Source organism: Notechis scutatus, chromosome 1 (assembly GCF_049901735.1).
Source record: "Notechis scutatus isolate UNSWTSFEM ecotype Mainland chromosome 1, rNotScu1.2, whole genome shotgun sequence".
Taxonomy (NCBI): domain Eukaryota; kingdom Metazoa; phylum Chordata; class Lepidosauria; order Squamata; family Elapidae; genus Notechis; species Notechis scutatus.
In genome coordinates, this window is record NC_142009.1 from 293,238,859 (window position 1) to 293,260,656 (window position 21,798).

The 21,798-nt window shown below is 34.8% G+C and overlaps 1 protein-coding gene across 2 annotated transcripts in view; it reads left to right on the plus strand.

Moving 5' to 3' along the window:
• ADCK1 (aarF domain containing kinase 1) overlaps positions 1-21,798 on the plus strand; it is a 115,656-nt gene that overhangs the window by 60,351 nt on the left and 33,507 nt on the right. The gene's annotated exons all lie outside the window — the stretch shown is intronic.

Genomic DNA, 21,798 nt, shown 5'->3' on the forward strand with positions numbered 1-21,798 from the left:
GTGTCCTTAAATTAAATCCAAAGACGTGATCTGATTGGCAGCAGTTTTAACAATTGTCCCACAGTGAATTGAATGTGAGCAGGCTGAAGAATGTGCTTAATGCAGATGTGGGAAAAGTGAGCCAGCTTGGTCTAATGCAGGGGTGTCAAACTATTTCATTGAGGGCTGCATCAGGGTTTTGTTTAATTTCAGGGACAAGAGTGGGCATGGCCAAGATGGGCGTGGCCAGCTTGACATCATTTATGTCGGGGGCGCCTGTGGCCCAGGCACTCTGCCAGAGAAAATGGGCTTCCGAGCTCCACTTTCGGCTGGGACAGCCTCCTGCATTCCTCTGCTAGCAAAACTGGAGCTCGGGAGGCACCGTGGATTGGCCCTTCTCTATTTCCAGGGGTCCCCCATGGGCCAGATCTAAGTATTCCATGGGCTGGATCTGGTCCCCGCATCTTGAGTTTGACACCCCTGTGGTTAAAGTGCTGAGGTTAAAGTGCTGATCTAGAAACCAAGGCACTGTGACTTCTAGTCCCACCTTAGATATGAAAGCTGGCTGGATGACTTTGGATCAATCGTTCTCTCTCAGCCCAACTCATCTCACAGGATTGTTGTTGTGGGGAACAATAAGAGGAAGAAGGAGCATTAGATTTGTTTGCCACCTGGAGTTATTTTAAATAATAAAGACAGAATAAGAAAAAACCAGGAGTGCTAAGATATAGAGGCATAGGAGGATCATTGGGAGATATACAAAAGGTAGGCAAAACAATCTGGCAGGCTGCGATGCAGTAAAAATGATTTGGCTTAACTAGCACAGAATGGCTTGTGGCTCTTTAAGACTGAGCTGTCAAGCTTTATTTTGCTACAGCAGGATTCTGGCTGAGATTAGTTCGAATCCCAGAAACAACTATTTTAGAAAGGGACATAGTTGTAGCAAAGCAGGATTCAGAGACACTGACATTTATTACTCCTTTTTTTTTTTTAACAAATTTTATTTTTCAAGACAAACAATACATAAATACACATAAACACAAAACATAAAAGCATAAAAATCTCTTTTCTGAAAGTTGCTTAGTCCCGGGTTATAACTCTTGGTACAGACACAAATTCAAATTCATATTCCTTTTAAATACCATTTCATATCTTATTAACATTTTCAATTTTCTATATGACTTCTCCTCTCCTTTAAAAATTTTCTCAATTTTATTTTATTTTATTTATCTCCTCTCAATTCATATCATAATATTTATTATTCTTTGTCTGTTCTATTCCAGCCAACCATTTATTTTTCTTCTTTTAAAAAAAAAGAAAAAACTTCTCCTAATACACTATATGGAGTATGATGCCTTTATCTCTTTCCCTATATTTATAATACTTAATATAAAACACATGACATACATTGGGATTCTGTCTGGTACATTCTAAAATTATACTATGTTATCAAAAATAATACAAAATCTATTCATTAGTAATGATATTCATTCATATCTTAAACGTTTAACTCATTGCTTTTCAATTAAATCACATACTTTTATGGGAGCCCTATTTTCCATAATTATTATTTATTACTCCTATCATATCATCATCATTACCATATTATCTCCCCTTTCCAAGTGTTCCAGAAGTCCTTTATGAAATAGCTCTGCTGTCAAGTCTGCGGTTAAGTTGCACATGGAACCCCTGTCATGTTATTTTTAATATTGCTGTCCAAGTAGTTATATTTTGTTATATTTTTAATTGTGTTTTACTTATGTGTATGGCATTGTGTAAACTGTACAGATTCTTTTTGGAATCAGACAGCCCTTACAAATGTAGTAAATAAATTAATACAGCACAGGCAGAACAGGCCTCCAAAATGTTAGAGACCTCACTGGGGAAAACACTTTGGCTGAAGTGATTTTCATATCTGGCAGTTCATAAAGTTCAAGACGGATTTCTCATAGAGGAAGTAGAAAATGCAGGTGAAGTCCTTGCTTCCTTATAAACTCTTTGAAGAGACAGCGACCTTCCTTTTAAACATCTGTTAGTTAAGAGATCGTCATGGCTTGGACATTTGACAAACATGCCTATTTTGCTCAATCACTGTCAGTTCAGGTTTCTGACTTTCAATTTGGAAAGTTGTCCTGCAGAGAGAAATTTGTCTTTTTGGAAAGTTCTTTCATTTTTTTGTACCTCTGACCTAGAACTTATAAGCAGACGACCATATAAATAGCTCTGCTGGTTCTGGCCAAACTTATCATAGTCCAACTTTTTGCTATTTATGTGATCAACAGCCTCCCATCAGTGTTTCCTTGCAAACAGTATTATGCTGTCTGTAACCAAGAGGTAACATTGGATCTTCCAGCCCAATAGTCCTGAATAAGCCTGTCCTTCAGAAACTTATCCCTGTAAGTCATGAAATAAGTGGCTATCACTACAGCTTGGGGTAACAAATTATAATTATATATTGTGTGAAGAATTTCTTTCTGTTGCTTCTTCTAAACCTACTTCCAATCATTTTGGATGATATCTTGGGCCTAGAACTTGAGAAAAAAACTTTTCCATATCTATGTGTTCTAAGCAGTGGTGAGATTCATTTTTTTTTACTACCAGTTCTGTGGGCGTGGCTTGCTTAGCATATCTGGGGAAGGATACTGTAAAATCTCTCAAAATTTACGCTACCAGTTCAGTCATGTTCCAATCTCAATTCTAAGTTAAACTCCCCAAACTTCTAGTTCTTTTTCCAGAGAAAGTGTTCTACAACCTGATTAAATTGGCTGCCATCTTCTTCACAGGCCTCATCTGATCTCAGTTTTGCCAAATGACTCTTACTGAAGATGTGTTTCCTTCAGGACTACATCCCATCAGAAAACAGAGCAAGTGCAAATGAAATTGTAGACTCATAAAACATGGGAATAAGGAGCAGCAGTCAGACAACACATATTATCTGTGACAGAACCATTGAGCTTTTGTTCCCCTTGAAGAGCAGCTTCAGCTAAAGGCAGCAGAAAAGTTGCTGTTGGCAGAAAGCTATTCATGGGCAGTTTGTGCTGCTTCTCACTGCACTTTACCATTTCCAGATAAGCACTGTCAGCCCTTTACATTTGCGAGCTCCTTAATTAACCCCTAAGTGAAAAATAAATAAATCCCTGTAATAACGACATAAATCGTTGCTGTCTTTCACAATGAAGCCATTTGATATCAAAAAAGCTGTGTCACTGTTAACTCTTTGGAACTGGGAATTACATTGACTTTCAGGCACGCTTCCTCTATTTTCCTCTTCACTGAGGGTTGTATTCTAAGTCTTTAATACAGCTTAGGAAAGGTTGTACATAAAACCAACAGCAAGATTAACTAAAGAGAATCAGAGTAAGTGGCCAAACTTGGAGGAAGTTCCTATATTTGGAGGAATACAGTTTGAGTGATAATTAGAAGACATTTGTGTGCACTGAATTCATGCATTAAAACACGCAGTGCATCTCTGTTAGATAACAGATAATCAGAGTTGGAAGGGACTTTATAGGTCATCTAGTCCAACCCCCTGCCCAAGCAGGAGACCCTACACCATTTCTGACAAATGGCAGTCCAAGTGATGGCGCTCCCACAACTTCCGAGGGCAAGCTGTTCCATTGGTTGATTGTTCTCACTGTCAGAAAGTTTCTCCTTATTTCCAGGTTAAATCTCTCCTTGTTCAGTTTCCATCCTTTATTCCTTGTCTGGCCTACAAGTGCTTTAGAAAATAGCTTGACCCCTTCCTCCCTGTGGCAGCCCCTCAAATATTGTCTCCCCTGGTCCTTCTCTTCACTAAACTAGCCAGGCCCAGTTCCTGCAACCATTCTTCATATGTTTTACTCTCCAGTCCCCTAATCATCCTGGTTGCTGTCATACAAGTAAAACTTCATTCAGTGGCTATATCCCATAATATATAAATATCAAATAAGTCAACCATGTTTTAGTCTTCCTGCTGGGCAATCCTAGCCTATGTAGTTAGTTTCCCGTTTAATTGTCATGCAGCTCAAGAAATTGAGTTATTTGCATAAACTTTGTAAGCCACCCAGAGTCATTTTATAGGATAAGATCCATATAGCCATGAATAAATGAATAATGGATAAATATGTTGTGTAAACACAACTTGTATTATTCAGTCCACCCCCAAATGGCTTTCATCTTAAGCTATGATGTGCATAAAAAAAGCGGCTTTATGCAGTATTTAGTTTTTGTTTAGTTCTGCTCATAGGCCTTTGACTGAACAGGGACCTTTTCCTTCTGGGATGAATACATTTTCAACTGCCAGTGAGCCATCCCAGTCTTTTTCAGCATTTCAAGAAACAAAAAGAGCCTCATTAATTCCCAGTGAAGAAGCCTGAATCTCTTTTCAACTGTAGATTTCCTTCTTAGCATTCCTTCACCCTCATGATCCATGTCAGGTAGATATTTAGTTTAAAGAGATGGAAAGAAAACTATAAAAGATCAGGAAGAAAATAAATGGGAAAGGAAAGAATGAATAAGCAAAAAAAGACAAGGCACAAAGGAGATTGATTTTGGTTTTGAATTGTTACAAGCTGAAATGATTTTGGTATTTCTCTGACAGATTTTGTTTGGAAGATGAAATGCAAAGTATTTCCTATCCGTTGATAATTGAATACACCTTAATAATGTTTTTAATAATCTAGATCATAGAATATTTCCATAGCCTTTTTTTGGGGGCGGGGGGAATTGTCTGAATCATAAATTATTTCAAAATATAATTCAGATACCTGCTGTATCCCAGTGAACCTTTTTTTGGCACATGATATCAAATTTGCTATTGTTAATGGAGCTCAGTTTCCTGAAAATAACTGGCCGTATCTCCTAATGTTTTGATATTATTTCCAGTGTTTTAAACACCTATATACAGAATATATTTTTTTCACCTGAAAGCTGAAGTGTTTCCAGGCAGGAAACACTTCAAAGGCTAAATGCTGATGCTTTATTCACTAGACCAAACTGGCTCATCATCATCATGACAATAGCACCATAAAGGATAAAAATAAATAAAGCCACATGTATACCAATACATATCAACACTCAAAGTAAGCCTTCCTGATAGAAAAGCCAGATTAGGGATGCTTTTCAAAATGAACAAATTTTTATACAAATATAGAAGTAGATGATAAAGATCAACTTCTTGGCTCAAACTTTTATTCATAAAAAAAAAAAACAGTTCCTGCTTCTAATGTGAATGCAAACCCTAATTCTTATCAAATATTTTCTCCATCCAATTCAGTACAGCATGAATAGGTATAATATTCTAGTTGGAGGATAATGGAAGTTGATGTGGAATACATCTAGAGAATGTCGGCTTGGGACAGACTATGATAAATGTTTATTGTGTCCTTATCAGGTATGTAAAAAGACTCTGCCATATGGATCTCTGTTCGATCAAGACTATGTTCCTCAGTGAAAGTCAATTCAATTACCTTATCACTAAATTAGCATCATTAATACTGTCCTGTAGGAAAAAGGGAGTTTTAAAGATATATTTAGAAGATCAAGTGTTTGTAAGGGCACTAGTAATTATTTTTTAGCAAGTTGAAACAATCTAAGCTATTAGGGACATATGGCAATTTCCAAAACAAAATATATTCTTCTCTTTTCCCCCAAAACATGATTATATTTGGAGATATAATTGATCTTGTCAAAGAAGCCATAAGCAATAGTCAGGCAAGTTCCATTTTGTTGCACGATTTACTACTTAAAATTGTCACTCCTGGGAAATTAATGGTGGACTGAAAATGGTCACGGTGGAAAGAGGAGCTGGTGAATAGATTGGCTTCTCAAAATCCTTCTCTGGAACAAAGAGAAGACTAGGATCAACCACAAGTTTGCTTCATATAGAGGTTCCCTTTGAAGAGATTCTAAAATAGTGAGCTCCAGCAGGTTTTAGGACTTGAGAGCTGGAGTTAAAATTATTTTGCCTAAACTGTAGTTGGACACCTTCAGTTGGACACTGGGTTTGCCCATTTTCTTTCTTAACCATCTTAGGAAATGGCTTACTACTGACCTTTTGGATGTTAAGAATCTTCAGTTTTTTTTTCTGCTGGGAGAGTTTCCTTCTATCCTTAATGAAAGAAGTGTGCTATTTTTATAATTTAAAAAGAAAATAAAGTTTCTTGGGTAACAGCAAATGCAGAACTAGAATGTTGGTTTTTGAAAGTTAAGAGACCAAGGGGACTTGAAACAATATTTCCTGTGGGTTATTTAAAATTTTATTAAAATATATATGAAGATTTTTGAAATTAATTGTAAGAAAGCCTCCTTTGGGAACGTTTTGCTGATTGGAAAATAAACACATGATAAGAGGGAATCTGGAAGATTGAATCAGAGAGAACTAAATATTGCAGTTAAAGAAGTAATAAAATGGAGCTGTAAAATAATATATAGAAGAAATTTGGAAACAAATTACCCAGACTTTACTCCTCAGATTGTCTGGCGCTCTAGAAATGGAATTAACAGAAGCTGCAGAGGAGGAACAGATTTTACTAGATAAAATACACAATAAAGCTGATCTGAAAATGGATTTTAAAATGACAAACTACAAAGCAATGTGGAAAAATTGCTACAATTGATTTACAGATGAAACTGAAATATTAACAATTAAAGGGGACATAAAAATAAATTGGAAGAGTGACTTGGAAAGGTTTCTTATCTTGGATTTAAACTAGTTCTGGAGACAAAGAGAAAGTGATGAGTAATCTGCTTCTGAAACCTTATTTGAAGGAATGAAAGGTCAATCTGTTTAAAAATAATATAAAGTGACCAGGGTTAAAATATAGATGTTGTGTTTTCCAATAATTATTAATGAAACTTTTTTAAATAAATGGGACTGAATGACAAAACTTTCTAAATAATAGGTAAGATATGGTGAGAAAATTCTTTTGCTTTATTTTTTTTAGAGAAAGTAATAAGTTGGAATATAAAATGGAGTTATTTAAGTTTAATATACATATAGTGTATGACATCCACAATAACAATTTACAAAACCTATAATTTGACATGTATTGTCAAAAATATAAAAATACTGTATACTAAATTGCTGGGTTTTTTTGTTTAAAACAAAATTAATCTTTGAATTTATAGATATGCAGTTAAGTTAAAGAGGTCATTTAGAAAGTTTTGAAAAAGATTGCTTGGTGGTAGATATGGGAACAATTTTACGATGGATGTATGTAATAGAATGTTAATGATCTAGCGTCAATTGGATTTCAGCTAAGTAGGCATTGTATATGTTTATATATCACAGTTTTGTAATCCTGCTTTGTGCTGATAATCTCTGGCTTTTCCAGTAATTTAATTGGCAAGAATCTGACAGTAATGGTTAATGATGGGAACAATAACTAATTAAAAGTATCACTTTTACCCATATTATTTTGACTCTTTATTGACACTAGTAGTAATGTCCCACTGTGGAATCTGAAGAGATTTTTACTGTCTATTACATTTACATGATACAAAAAAGATTTTTTAACTAATGAACACAGCTTTATAGTGTGATTATACTTTATTGCTTTGCTTGCAGGCAGATGTCTTCTCTTTGTGTACTTAACCAAATACAGATGATCCTGAATACAAGATTACCAATCTCCAAAGAAAATTCTGTGCAATGCCCAGTTTCCCCATTTTGTCAACCTCAAAAGGTTGCTAACTCTGTATGAAACCATTCTGGAGATCACTCTTCAAATGCCTATATATAACCCACTTGCATGCATATATAAGATATAAATGTCCTAGAAGCTCTACTCCAAGAACATTAAATTAATATTAATTGAATTTATAAGTAGGGGTTAAAATTAATTGCCTGTAAAATAAGACCTTATAATCGTACTAGCTTACGTTGCTTAAACTTAGCTAGGTGCATGTGAGAGTCTACAGATATTTGCATATATGTATGTTTTTTACTATACTGCTCTTTTACTCAGAGCAACAGAAATTATACAGATTATACACATTTCCTGTTTTATTACTTTTCTGTAATTTTAAATTTAATTTGCATAATATTTATTAGTATGCATGCCAGCGTCAATCAATTTATTTTTAGAACTCACTTATTAATAAGCAAGGCCATCAAAAATGCTCTCAGTTGCATTTTGCTTTCCATGTTTTATCTGGAAACGTGTGAAGGAAACAAATCTCCTCTTATAATCTGAATTTAGCTATCCAAAGCAATCTTTAATCAATTTTATTTATTTTATTTATGAACTGAACCTGACAATTGCATATGTTGAAATTTGAAAAGATCAGCATTTTATTTAAATATTGGAACTAATATGCTACATAAGTATTAAAAAGAGTTTTGAAGTGGTAGGCAGATACTATTTTAAAATAATATTTTCACAAGGATATTTGTGACCCTTGCAGAATGACTCATAGCTCAGAGCATAATCATAGGCGATTTATCAGACTCTGCAATGTTCTGTGTAGTAATATATTAGACAATTTACCTGGTTGATATTTTGGTCTATAGAGTATGAATACGTACAGTGTCATTATATACATATTTACTAATGAGTAGGACAATTATGTACGATATAACTTAATACCAAACAAGGGTAATACTGTATCCCCCCCAAATAATTATAGTATTAAAAAAAATCAAATAAGTGCAATGAAGACTTGAGTAGGGATAGTTCTTAAAACAATCAAATAGCAACAACAAATTCTTCTCAGCAAGTAATAGGATGTGAACTATAGCACTTTGTTCCTTACCTCATAGAATAATATTTAAATACTTATCTTGACAGTTTAAATAATCCTTATGAAAAATGGTGGAAGAAAAGATTTTTGACATGGAAAATGATATAAAATGCATTATTTAACTATTAATTATATATACAAAGCTTTTGAAGCATTACAAAATTAATATAATTTACCAGAAACAGGCAAAAATCTTACATTATACATTATGTTCTTAATTTGGTTGAGATGCCCAGGCTGCCTCCAAAACTCTTCTAACTCTCAATCAACAGAAAAGATATTTTTAAGAGGCTAAATTCAGCATTATCAATATTTAAATTAGTTTTTATTACAAAAATATGGATAATATAAAATAAGAAAAATGTAATGCATTTCATAATCTGGAAACAATATTAATTTAACAAGGTATCATTTTATACATTGATTAGATATTTCCAAAGATAAAAATTTTACTGTTCCTTCTTAAATTGGAGATGAAACTTCAACATTTCTTCATGCCTAGTATATGGTTTTGAACCATCAAGGATTGATAATATTGTAGGTTTGCCCTTAGTGTAAACAAAATCTCAGTTCAAGAGAAAGGATGAACATAAGTGTTACATTTGGGAGCAATTGGGCTAGTCTGGAAGTAGCCCAATTACATTGAATTCAACTTATTGGCTGGTCTCCAACCTTCCTTTTGATGGAACAGTTGTTGAGTTGCTGCTGGTGGATCAACTTTTAGTACCTTAAAGGAAATAGATCTTTTAGACAAAATTTAGGCTTGCTTGTGATAGAGAGAGCATTGGTCTCTTAGGTGACCCATATTGAGACCTAGATGGGAGTTTTATTGGATCTCTGGTTTTCCTGGCTCTCTCAGCATCAGAAAATCTCAGTATTTTCTTACCATCAAATGTCATATCTTATTGAGCTGAATGCAGAAGCTGGAGATAGGAGGTGTTGTTCTCCAATAGTTCCACATCTTCCACAGTGATTAGTTCCAATCTGTGATGCTGGCGGAGGAGAGAGCGTCTCAATGGTCCCTGATATATGGGGTGCCACAGGGATTGATCATGTCTCCCCTCCTCTGTAATAGTTAAAAGAATCCTTTGGGAGATGCCATATGATTGTGTGAGTGTAGTATCATCAGTATGGCTCATACAGGGCTGTGAAGGAATGTCATTAATTTTCCAACGTCTGGAAGTTATCAAGATGTGATTGAAATCAGTCTAGCCCTCTCCAAAATAGCAACAAGGCTATATTGTTAACAACAATAACGTTGTTATTTTGGAAGCTTTAAAGATGAAGTTGTTCCCGAGAACCTTTGCTTGGATTTATCCTACCATGTTTATTTTCTGTTTTTATTGCTTGTGGTTTGGGTAATGTTTTCTGGTTTTTTTATACTTGCTGAAGTGTGTGTGTGTGTGTGTATGTATGTATGTATGTATGTATGTATGTATGTATGTATGTATGTATGTGTATATGTATACACAATGCAAGCCCCACATGTTCTGTAGATGCATTGTGTCACACACATCTCTGAAAAGAATAGAGCTTGTAGTTTGAAGCTATGATGCTGATGAAAGCACCACAGATACTCATGAATGCCTTGAGTTCTCACTTGAAATCAGCTGAGTTTCAGGGTATAGTGGAAGAGCATGGACAGAGATTATGTAAGTTATAGACTGAAATATTTGGGAAGGCTGACTTACGAATCTTTGAAATCTGTAGCCATCCTGTTATTCCACATGGTGATTTTTTTTTAACTGATAATCCTTTCTTTGTGCTGGGAGTTCTAGAAAGGCTGGCCATTTGATTTAATGCTCAAGATGATGAAGATTAGGCCCATTTTAAAACAGCTAGGACAGGGCTGTGTTTCACTTTCTTTGTTACTCTCTCAGTGAGCTTTTCAAGTACATATCAATAAAAACTACATTTATATTAAAACTAAAATGAATGAAAAGAAAAGCTCCATATTTTTTTTAATAACATAGGATATAAAAAGCAGATTTTTATCAATTATGAAAAAGATTTCAGCCATAAAATGATAATTTAAAAAGTCAGAGATGGATGGCATAGAGCATTAATGTCAGCCATAACAAATGGGCCTACATTAGTCAAATGAAAAGTTGTGCTGTCACTGCCACTGCCTAGATTTCAAGTGATGTCCCTATTTCCCCCCCTAAGCTTGATGAGCCTGTTGCACCTTAAAAAGGAGAAGTCATTTGAGGGCATTCCTATCAATGAACATTGAGCTAAAATTGTTTTCAGTAAATGTAGAAATCAATACATACCTAGTAGCACAGGTATAACCCTTGAAGTTAAAGCCTTACAAGTACTTCCAATATGAACTTCCAACATATAGAGAAGCAATTCTGTGGCTTGCTTTCAGATATGGCCACAGATATGAGGCACAGATATGAAGTTACCTGGGTGAGTAGCTTAGAGAGAAGCTGTCAACATACATCTCCTGAAGACCCCAGTATCCACTGTGGTTAATCTACAGGTGAAACTTGAAAAATTAGAATATCGTGCAAAAGTTCATTTATTTCAGTAGTGCAACTTAAAAGGTGAACATAATATATGAGATAGACTCATTACAAGCAAAGCAAGATAGTTCAAGCCGTGATTTGTCATAATTGAGATGATTATGGCTTACAGCTCATATATTAGTTTACCTTTTAAGTTGCATTACTGAAATAAATGAACTTTTGCATGATATTCTAATTTTTTGAGTTTCACCTGTAATGGCCATATACTTTTTTTTTTACTAAAATGATTATTTTTTATCCATGTGAGATGGAAATGTAAACAAAATTGATCCCATATCCTAATACAGTTTGATGTTGTCTTTAGATGCCAAAATATCCCTGGAAGGCACCAGAATGAAGAAAGTAATATAGGAGAATATTTGTTCGTAGCTCAGGGTTGAAATGAGGGGTCTTTGGGACTCCCTGAGCTTGGTTGTTTTCTTGCAGGCGTTTCATTACCAAAATTAGGTAACATCATCAGTGCTAGTGCAAGAAGAAAGTGTCAGTTTTAATAGTATAACTATATAAAATATAGAGAGGCAACATTTTGTTTTCTCTGCAAGTCTACAGTGTTTGCCTCTAAATTTTTACAGAATTTCCCCCCAAAATTTTTAGTCTAGTCTACAAGCTCTAATACTCCCTTCCATGCATAAATAAGACTCAACTCTGAATAGATTTGCGGACCAGACAAGGTTGGCCATATCTTGTCCCCTGCTGAGACATACTAACAATATTTAACATTTTTATATAACTTCATAACTTTTTAGTACATTATCTTATAATACTTACAACAATATCAAAAGATATCATATTATTATTGTTACCAATGAGGACTGAGATTGGGAGATTTGCATAAAGTCATTGGCTGAATTTACAGCAGAGGAAAGGTTGTAACCAAAAACTTCTTTGGTTTTGCCTGATCAGCTTTTGGAGTACATCATTCTATTAGTCCATACTTAGCCATCACATACTTAACTAGATTATTCTGCACTAGTTATGCATCCCGTTACCACATCCATGGGAACACAGAATTTCTAAAATGATTTTGACCAGGTGTCTATAACCTTATCGTTGCTTTTGCATCTTAAATTTTGGCATGGTGAAAGGCAGAATGCTGTCCTAGTGGTGACACTTGGATATATCCATTTGGAATCCGTGAATAATTCTAGTTTTGATTTAATGTTTAGTTGTTTAATAGGAATGGAAATGAGGCTATTGCGTTAATGGTGGCTCTGGTAGCAGCTTTTGTTCTTGGCATATGTTCAATATACAATAAGAAAACTTAAAGGCTGTATGCAGAAGATCCTTGGTTCAATCCCTACCATCACTAGAAGGGCTGGATGAGCCTTGTCTGACCTTGAAGAGTGAATGAAAATCAATGTAGGCAATATTGAGTTAAATAGACAATCTGATTTGATATAAGATAGCTTCTGATGACTTTCTGTAAGGGAGAAAAATGTGCACAAGCTGTTATACCCCTAGCCATCCTACAAACCTATTGTAACATCCATAAATATGAAATTCTTTCCTTTCCCTTGCAGATCACATCCCTGAAGAGCAGTAGTAGCAGCTCTGGGCCCATAACAAATTGATTTATGTTAATAGTTGAAATGATAATGTTTAATATGTTAAGTGCTAAATCTATTTTTATGTTGATTATGAATAGGCCAGCTGTGCTTGTTTCTCTATTCATAGAGTTTAGTGAACAAGCCCATTTTACAGGCTGGGCTCTAAGCATGATTAACATACCATACACTGCTTTAAGATTGCAAAATCAGCTGAACTGCATTATTGAAGCAGTCCTCTGGCATCTGAGTTGGGAAAAAGATGAAGGAGCTGCAAAAGGAAGAGGGATTTTTAGGAAGAGGGATAGTGCATGTGTGTGAAACTCACCGCATCACGTTGCCATCATGTGACATTTTGCAATGTTTTCCCCATTTGCGGAGCTGGGATGGGTGTGGCTTATGCATGACGCATCCAGCCTGTGGGCCGCCAGTTTGACACCCCCGGATAGTGTGTTCTTGATTGCTTTCATGGCACATCCTTCATCATCTAACTTGAAAATGCAAAATCCATGCAGCACAAATGTAATCTTAAGTATGTGAAACAGGAAAAATCTGCTCATATTGTGCAATAAACTGATTTCACAGAATGGCAGTGACTTTTAAAAATAATAAAAACAATAGCTGAAGCTGTGATAGCTGAAGGATTCTATATCTTCTCGATGTTGGTATAAAACCAACAACCAGCCTGTAACCTCAAGTTCCTTCTGCCTTGAAAAACAGCTTCTATCCCAGGGCAGTAGCTCTTTTCAATTCTGCTGTATAGTGCAGTGTTGGTGTGGTGTCGGGGGTTTCCGGTTCAATGTGTGAAGGGTGAAGGATGTGTGTTTGTGTTTATTTTCATGATCATGGTCATGATGTGCACTGAAGATGGTGTTTGATTTCGTTGTACAAGGTGCAATGACAATAAAGTAAAATAAAGTAAACTTTTGTACCCAAGTAATGAACGCTGATTTTCATACCATTTTATCCCTTCTCCATGCTTTGTTGAATTCATTAAAAATTTCATCATGTATTTAGGGTTATTATTCACTAATTATAATTATCATTTGTTGAATGATTTGTTATGAGTATACATTTAAAATATAACAACACAGGAAGCTAAATTTATTCCAAATCTATTTATTAATCTCCTGTTTCATTATTGCCTAAAAATGTCTTCTCCAACATAGTGCCTTCCAGATGTGTTGGGCTGTATCTAGAATGGGCAGCCTGTGGATAGTAGTCTAGTTTCCTTTTTGCATCTACCAGGATTCCTAAACATTGTGCCACAAAAATGTAATGGTAAACTGCAAAATCATGCCTTTTTTGCCTGGTATAAGTCAGCTAAGCCTTCAGAGATTCTCAGTCATCCAGGTCATGGTTGTCCCAAAGGTGCTCTTTCAAGAAACAGCTGGACTTTCTTGTTTTTCTTTGAAGGCATTTCTCTTCTCATCCAGTTTCCTCTTGAAAAAGCACCTTTGGGATAAGCTAAGCCTCCAATAGATGTTGTATTCTATACTTATATAAAAAAAACCCTCTTAATAATATAAAAAATAGCTAAAGCTTCCAGTTCTGCCCCATCCATTACCTCATCATAACCACTAGGGCTCTTGATTATGTAAAATTGTGCAGTTGTTAGTTACAAAAGAGTTGCCACCTTTGGAACTCAGTGCATTTGGAAAATATCTGGTTGGAGTAAGCTGGTCGTTCCAGCGGTACGCACACAGAGGATCTCTATTAGTTGATGGATTGTGACTTTGACAATAGTTGCAAAAGGTTATATTTAGAGTCATCATAATTACGCTTAATGTTAGATGTAGTTTCATTTGAGCCCTTTGTCTTCCTTTATCCATCCCTGTTATTTTTGAGAATTGGCGTTAGAATTTCAATCAAAACCCACATATGACCATCACTCCCAATGTGAAAGTCCACAGAAGGAGTCTACACTTTCTACAGTTTTCTAGATCATTTAGTGGAGCAAGGTATCAAGAATCAGTATAAACTGGCAGCACATAATCTTCTGATTAGAATGTTCACAGAAGATGTACAAAATACGTGAATATATTTAAAAGTCTTCCCTTCTCTAAATGAATTTAAAACACATTCTTCAATTTGACAAGCCCTCCAAAATCTTCTTTTAGATTGTAAAGGAATCAGAAAAATGCTCAGGGGGTTACTTGCCTGAAGTTCTCCATCTGCTGTTGCTGTTGCTTTGAATATCCTCAACCACACAATAGAAGTGAATTCCTGGTTTGATTGAATGCAGATGATTTGTTGCTCTTAAAAGAGGTTTAATGAAATGAAGCATTAATAATATTAACATTTAGGGTTATATTATTTCCCCCTCTTCCTCCAGAAACCTGAGAATGTATTCCATAGTGCGTCTTCTGTAATGCAGTTTAGATTGAGACCAAATGGGAAATTAACCCAGATTGTCTTTTAATTGGAACACTACATAAACTCGTAGTTGCAGGGAAAGTGCTACAGTGAATAAATTTCAAGCCAATTAAAAGAACTTTTGAATTTAAAAAAGTTTTTCCAATGGATTTATTCTTCATGACCTAGTGGTTTTCTGACAGTTGAGGAAATAACTGCCTTGATCGATTAATAGGAAAAGTCATTACTGACAAAACAGCTCTTCTCTGTTTGAGAAGTAAAACCAATTTCATGTCTCTTTAAAATGGTAGAACTGGAGGAGGAAAAGTTGCACTAAGTTTGCATTATTATAAAGAATTGAGGGCTGATTCAGGGTATGTTTTGTTAACTCGAAAAAATGTGCTGTTTATAGAAAGGCTGAGATTCCCCCCCTCAAGGACAAGGCATTTTTATCTTAGCTGTGGACCAGTTCCTGCCTCGCATACCCCAACTCTCAAGCTTCCAACTACAGTCCTGAATGCAACTTTAAAGGAATAGATTTAATTAACACACAGTTTATGTACTCTAATGTCACATAGTTAAGCAGGATTAATTACTATAGCCAAATGTGACAGATGTATCACCTATTTGACTTGAATTATTTATATACATTTTAAAACAAAACTTTATTAAAAATAAATATCTTAAAAGATAACATTATTATTTCATTGTAATTGAATTTGAATGAGTTTGCCACATTTACAGTATTATTTAAACAATTTGTTTGTTTAAATAATATAGTGTGTAGCTACTGAATAGAAGGCCTCTGCAATTTTAATATCCAGAATTTGGAAGTATAAAATATAGAATGCTTTTGGTCCAATTTTTGTCAGTCACTGATAAGCAGTTACATATTATTTAATTCCAATAATTTTCCCTGGCATATTACTTCCTTAAAGTTATAAAAATCTTAGTCCTTCTTAAAACCATGACATTGTTGGTAATTCTATTGTTTTAGGCTGACTTGATGATATGTTTTATAGAAAAACAGAGAAGAAAGAACAAATCAATATTACAGTTTTATAAAATGCATGTAAATTGCTTATTATTTTTCTGTTCACCATAAGTTTTAGAAAGCATGTTTGGTCCCGCTTCTCCCCCCCTCCCAATTATTTATCAACCAGATGTCTCTAGAGTACTTGCAAGCAAGAATTTTCTGCTTTTTCTTTGCAATTGATATTTGGAAATATAATGTTCCTAACCCCAAAATAAAGCTGACTCTCAAAAAAAGATTTACCTTTCATGAGTTTATCCAATTCCCTTTCAAGTCATACAAGTTAGTAGCCATCACCAATCTAATTAATTTCACAGATTAATTATATGCTGTATGAAGAAATAACATACTGAAACATAATTAACTGGTTTTAGTTTAAGAAGAACATTCACTTAAGAGTGAACAACCTGACAAAAGAGTGAACAACCTGACATAATTTATGTTAGTAACATGGGAAGAGCAAGAAGAAAAAAAATATAAACTAGTGGAGAACAGAGAAAACAAATCAGAATATTGAAACTGTATCCTGAACTCATGTTAGGAAGGAAACTACTTATCTAGGATTAGGCTGAATTTTCACATGCAGTTCATAAGCAACCATGGGAAAACATGTGACAATCTCCATTGTTCAATTTCCAGTGGCTTTTGACAATTACGGTGGTGAAATTTCCTAAAATGTTGAGGCAGAGACATACACACGAACTGCTGCATAAATCCTCAACTAGGCTTAAATACATTAAAAAATGAAAACTCTAAAACTATTTCCCCAAATCCAGAAGAAATAGAAAATCTAAATAATACATGTATGTGAGGTGATCAAAATGTTTGGCATTGTTATTTTTCCCACTGTAATCTAATTAGTCTTCTTCACTGTTCTTCTCCTGCTGCAGTCTCTGGCCACCTACTTTTGTTACTCCTTTTTTATTCTGGTGAAATTCACATATTAGAATACTTGATCAATCCAGGTTTATTGATGCCATTGCTAGTTCTACTTTCATTAAACTTCTGACTTTAATTAAATATGTTCTGTGTATTTCTGTCTGAATGTGGATGATAAGCAAGAATAAATTAGAACATAATAAAGCATTTCCTTTAAGTATCTCTGTACAGATTTCTTTCTTTTTCTTTTTTTAAGTAGAATTAGGCTAATGACCATTATTGTACTGTTCACCACACTCATACTAATAGCTGGGTTGCATGGAGGATAACTCTTTAAAACAAAGACATGGTTTTCTAAGTAACATTATTTTTATACATTACCCAAATATAAAAGATTTGTCTAATTTATTGAATAATTTATTCTGTTGCAACTCACCATGAAAATAAGGGAAGCCTGTATCAGACTCCTGACTGTTAAAATCAGGTTGTATCCACTGTTGTTTATACCAGCAATTCTCAAGCTTTCTTTTTCACAAATCACTTACAAAATGCCAGAAATCTCAGAAAATTCTATTCTCCCCCCCCCCTCAAAATTGTTCTACAAATCAAGGAAAGTTAACTGTTATCTACTTCTAAAATTCTCATCAAAAGCTTTGCAACATTATTGTGTGTGTGTGTGGGGGGGAGTTACTTAAAATCTTGGGTTGTTCTTACTTTCTAAACTTTGAGAAGTCCACATTTGTTTCTTTTTGGGGAAATTGTATGGCTTTTGGATCAATCAGAAAAGAGGAAACAATGATAATACAAAAGCAAAATGTAATAAATCAGAAAATAATTAAAATGTAGGGGAAAAAAGAAAACATAGCTGCTGTATATTAGAATAATTAAATGTATGATAGTACTCAAATCTTAAATATCAAAATAAACCTTGATTGTATAAAATTATATTGATCAGTTTTCCTCCAGTGGGGATAGAAAGTCAATTCATGCTAGATTAATATAAGCATCCAGAATTTTAATTTAGATATGCTAGCATGTTTCCATAATCATCTTAGTTACTCCCTGTGGATGATAAATACAAAGTTCTTGGCTAGGTTCCAAATTTCCAGAATGAAATTCCAAATCTTTCACCCTTAAATCCCAAATATATCTCTTTGATCATGTTTATTTCTTTCTTTCCAAAGTTCCAATACTATAAACAGCCAGCTTTTGGCTAAGGTTGAGTAGGAACTGATCTAGGGTGCCAAAGTTTAGGGGAATTCCAATTCATTCTAAAAATGCAAATCTTAACATTAGTGAAATGGGGTACCATCAGTCAGTGTGCTTAGGGTCATTATTGCAAATAGTTCAGCTGGCACTGCACATGAATGTTAAACCAAATAGTACCAACATAAAACAGGCCCCAAACAGGAGGCAGAATTCCTTCTGACATGCTGCATTTCTGTGATGGAAAGTGCACTTGCAGCAATAAAGGGGGAGGATTTAGCCAATTAAGAGTTTTCCCAGAAAGAGACCTGGATCAAGAGACTATGCAATTTTGAGCTGAATGGGAGCGGGGGAGGTTCAGTATAACCATACCCTAGAATCTCTCAAGATATATCTAATATTTCTAGTAGCTTCGAAAGTTATAGCTTTAGTTTGGCAAGATTCTGTCTATTAGATGTAAGCAAAATAAGAATTGGGTTCGATTGGATCTCACTGTCTCTGGGCTTGAGCCTAACAGTCATTGGCATACAAAGATTGAACCTTGCCAATCATTTTCTGGGGTATTCACTGTATTTAAAAATAAAATTTGGTTGAAATAATCCATCTCAAGATGTTACGATACTAATTCAGTATATTCATTTGTTAAAAAATTATTCTGATTTGCCATTCCAAATTACTGAAAAATGACCATTATAATACAAATTTCAATTGTAAATGAAATTGCAATTGATTTGTAAAATTAAATGAAGTTTCAAAAGCTTTTTTCTAATAATGTTAATTGCTTAAAAACTTCACATTTGTCAAAACAATCCCAGTGGTATAACTGAAAATTGGGAGAATTGAAATATCTCAACAGCTCAATTAAACACCTATAGTATTAGTATTCTTAGTTCATTCACTCAAGCTTAATTCTGTCTCAGACTTAAATATTCTCAGTTCCTTCAATTTCTCCTCATAGGAAACAATTTCTAGCCTTCTGATAGCAATTGCAATAACAATAGCACTTAGACTTATATACTGCCCCATAGTGCTTTGCAGCATTGTTTGAGCAGTTTACAAATATCAGCATATTAGTCTCAACAATCTGGGTCCTCGGTTTACCAATTTCAGAAAAACAGAAGGCTGAGTCAATCTTGAGCAAGTCAGGATCAAGCTGTGGGCAAAGTTAGCCTGCATTCAATACTGCATTCAGCCACTGTGCCACAAGGGCCCTTTCCAAAAGCTGTACCAATTTACCAAAATTATTCTTAAATGGTGCAAACAAATTCCATAGCTTTGTGGATAGGGCTGGCAGTGGTTCTTCCTTCAACTGGTGCTCAGACAAATGCAAAGATTGCTGAAGTGACCTAATCATATTTTCATACATAATTTAACTAGATATGTATAAAAGTCCTATAAATATGAAGAGACCAATGCATTAGTTAATAGGGAATAGTTGTCTTCCCTTTCCATCCCATTGTTTTTGCTCTCTGTCTTAGGCTCTGCAATAACTAGAGCAAAGTACCCACTAGGCCGAATATATCATTGGCAAATCATCAAAAGGGCACACTCCATCTCCATTAACAGTTGGGGGAGAGAAATTTTATATTGGGCCTTAGATTGAAGTAAAAGGCACTATATTGCACAGAAGTTATTATGAGGAATGCTTAATAAATATGGACTTTGACAACCAAGCTAAAGTCTCATCAATTAAGTTTGGCATTCATTAGTCAAGAAGAAGTCCAATCAGATTTCATAGACCGTGTTTCTATAAATTGTGAACGGTTTGTTCTGACATTTGATGAATTATTCTTCATAATCCACTATCTGCTATGATAAATCTAATCTTTCATCTTCTGCTGTCTTAATAACTCCTAGAGCAATTCAGCTCTTGATTTCTGAACACAGAATGCATAAATTGATGTAGGAAAGAAAAAAAATGTATTTGCTTTCCAAATGTAAAGTAGCTCTTTTTTTGAGTTAAATATTTCATTGACCTTAGACTTTTAGGTCTTGTAAAAGCTAATGAAGTATGGGACTTTCATTTCAATGATTCAGCATCTTATTTAATTTTAAAAATAGTTGGGGCAGGATGCAATAAGGTGGTGGATAATGGATTTGTTACAACAGGATTTTTAAGAAGCTTTCTGAATATTGGTTTAACAACATACAGCTTCCTTTCTCCAAGTCAGACAAGGCAAAGAATTTTCTGGCCCCAGAAAAACCAACAAATTGACTAATAATATCATGTTTTGTGGACCAGACATCACAAAATGAAAACCTATGCTGTATACTGGAGATTTCAAACTTTGTCAGGATATGGACCTTAAGTTTCTAAAAAACAACTCTGGATCAAGAGGCAGAGAGAGCTATCAGGCAGAAATATTTTATTAGGTAAAAATTGTGTCCTTCATTTCTACTTTGCTGCCACTGTCACCTGTCAAAAACTGTCTTGGTTATCAGGAGCACTAAAATCTGGGAAGGGGGGTGTCTGAAGGCCAGCTGACAAGTCAGGCCTTTCTCACTGTAAATATAATTCCTGTATTTGAGTGAACCTCCCCACTGTAAGGTTTTATTTAAAATGTTCTGCTGTATTATGACTTTAATATGCCACAAGACTGTTGTTTTTGCTATGAGATAGATGTAGCTTCCCTTCTAGAGCAATTGCCTCATGACCGATCTATTGCCACTGGCAGTGGCTTTGCTTGGTTTCCGGCCACGTTTCCTTCCCATCACTTGCTACCTGATCTTTTTAACTAGAGGTGACAGGTATTGTAGCTGCATCTTTTTTAGGCAAAGTATATCAGTGCCATTGACTTACTGTCTGTTCTCATCCTCATAAAATGTCTAAATATATGCATGTCTAAAGCAAAGAGTTTTACTGATTCAAATTTCAGTCCAATATGTATTACCACTCTCATCGTGATTATTATAAAAATTATTTCTATCTTTACATATATTATTTGCATGATTAAAAATCAGCCCCAGCAGTGAAAAATGTTATAATGTAAATTATCTGGCTGTGCAGAATGAATTTCAATATTAAATGAGGTAAATGTTTCCACACATCTCAACAGCTTAAAACCAACCTGGCACTCTACAATAAGGGCTCATATTTGGGCTCATGCATGGCCATAAATAGCAGCAAAGACTTAAAATTAACTGCATTTCTTTCCCATCTTCTAGTGGTCATGCAGATTTTTGCAACCCAGATATAATAGCCTAGGGCAGATAAATAGTTGCTTGGCTAAAGGCCAGTTATAATTAGGTGATGCTATGGAGTTTTAGACCCAACACTCATAAGGCTTAGCAGTGACATGTAGGCAGATATAGTATGGATGTTGGAATGTGACATAGCTCAAAGATGCAGCTTAATGGGTGCGAAATCAGTCCTTTTAGCAATAAATCTCATTTAGCATGTATTTAGCTCAAATAGTTATGAGCTTTGGATTTTGAAGACTACATTTCCCAATGGCCTTTCTTATCACCGAGTGACATACTATAAAGAAAAGTATTGGTTTCCTAAAGGATTTTTCAAAGACTGATCGGGATCACTAAGCCATAGTTAGTT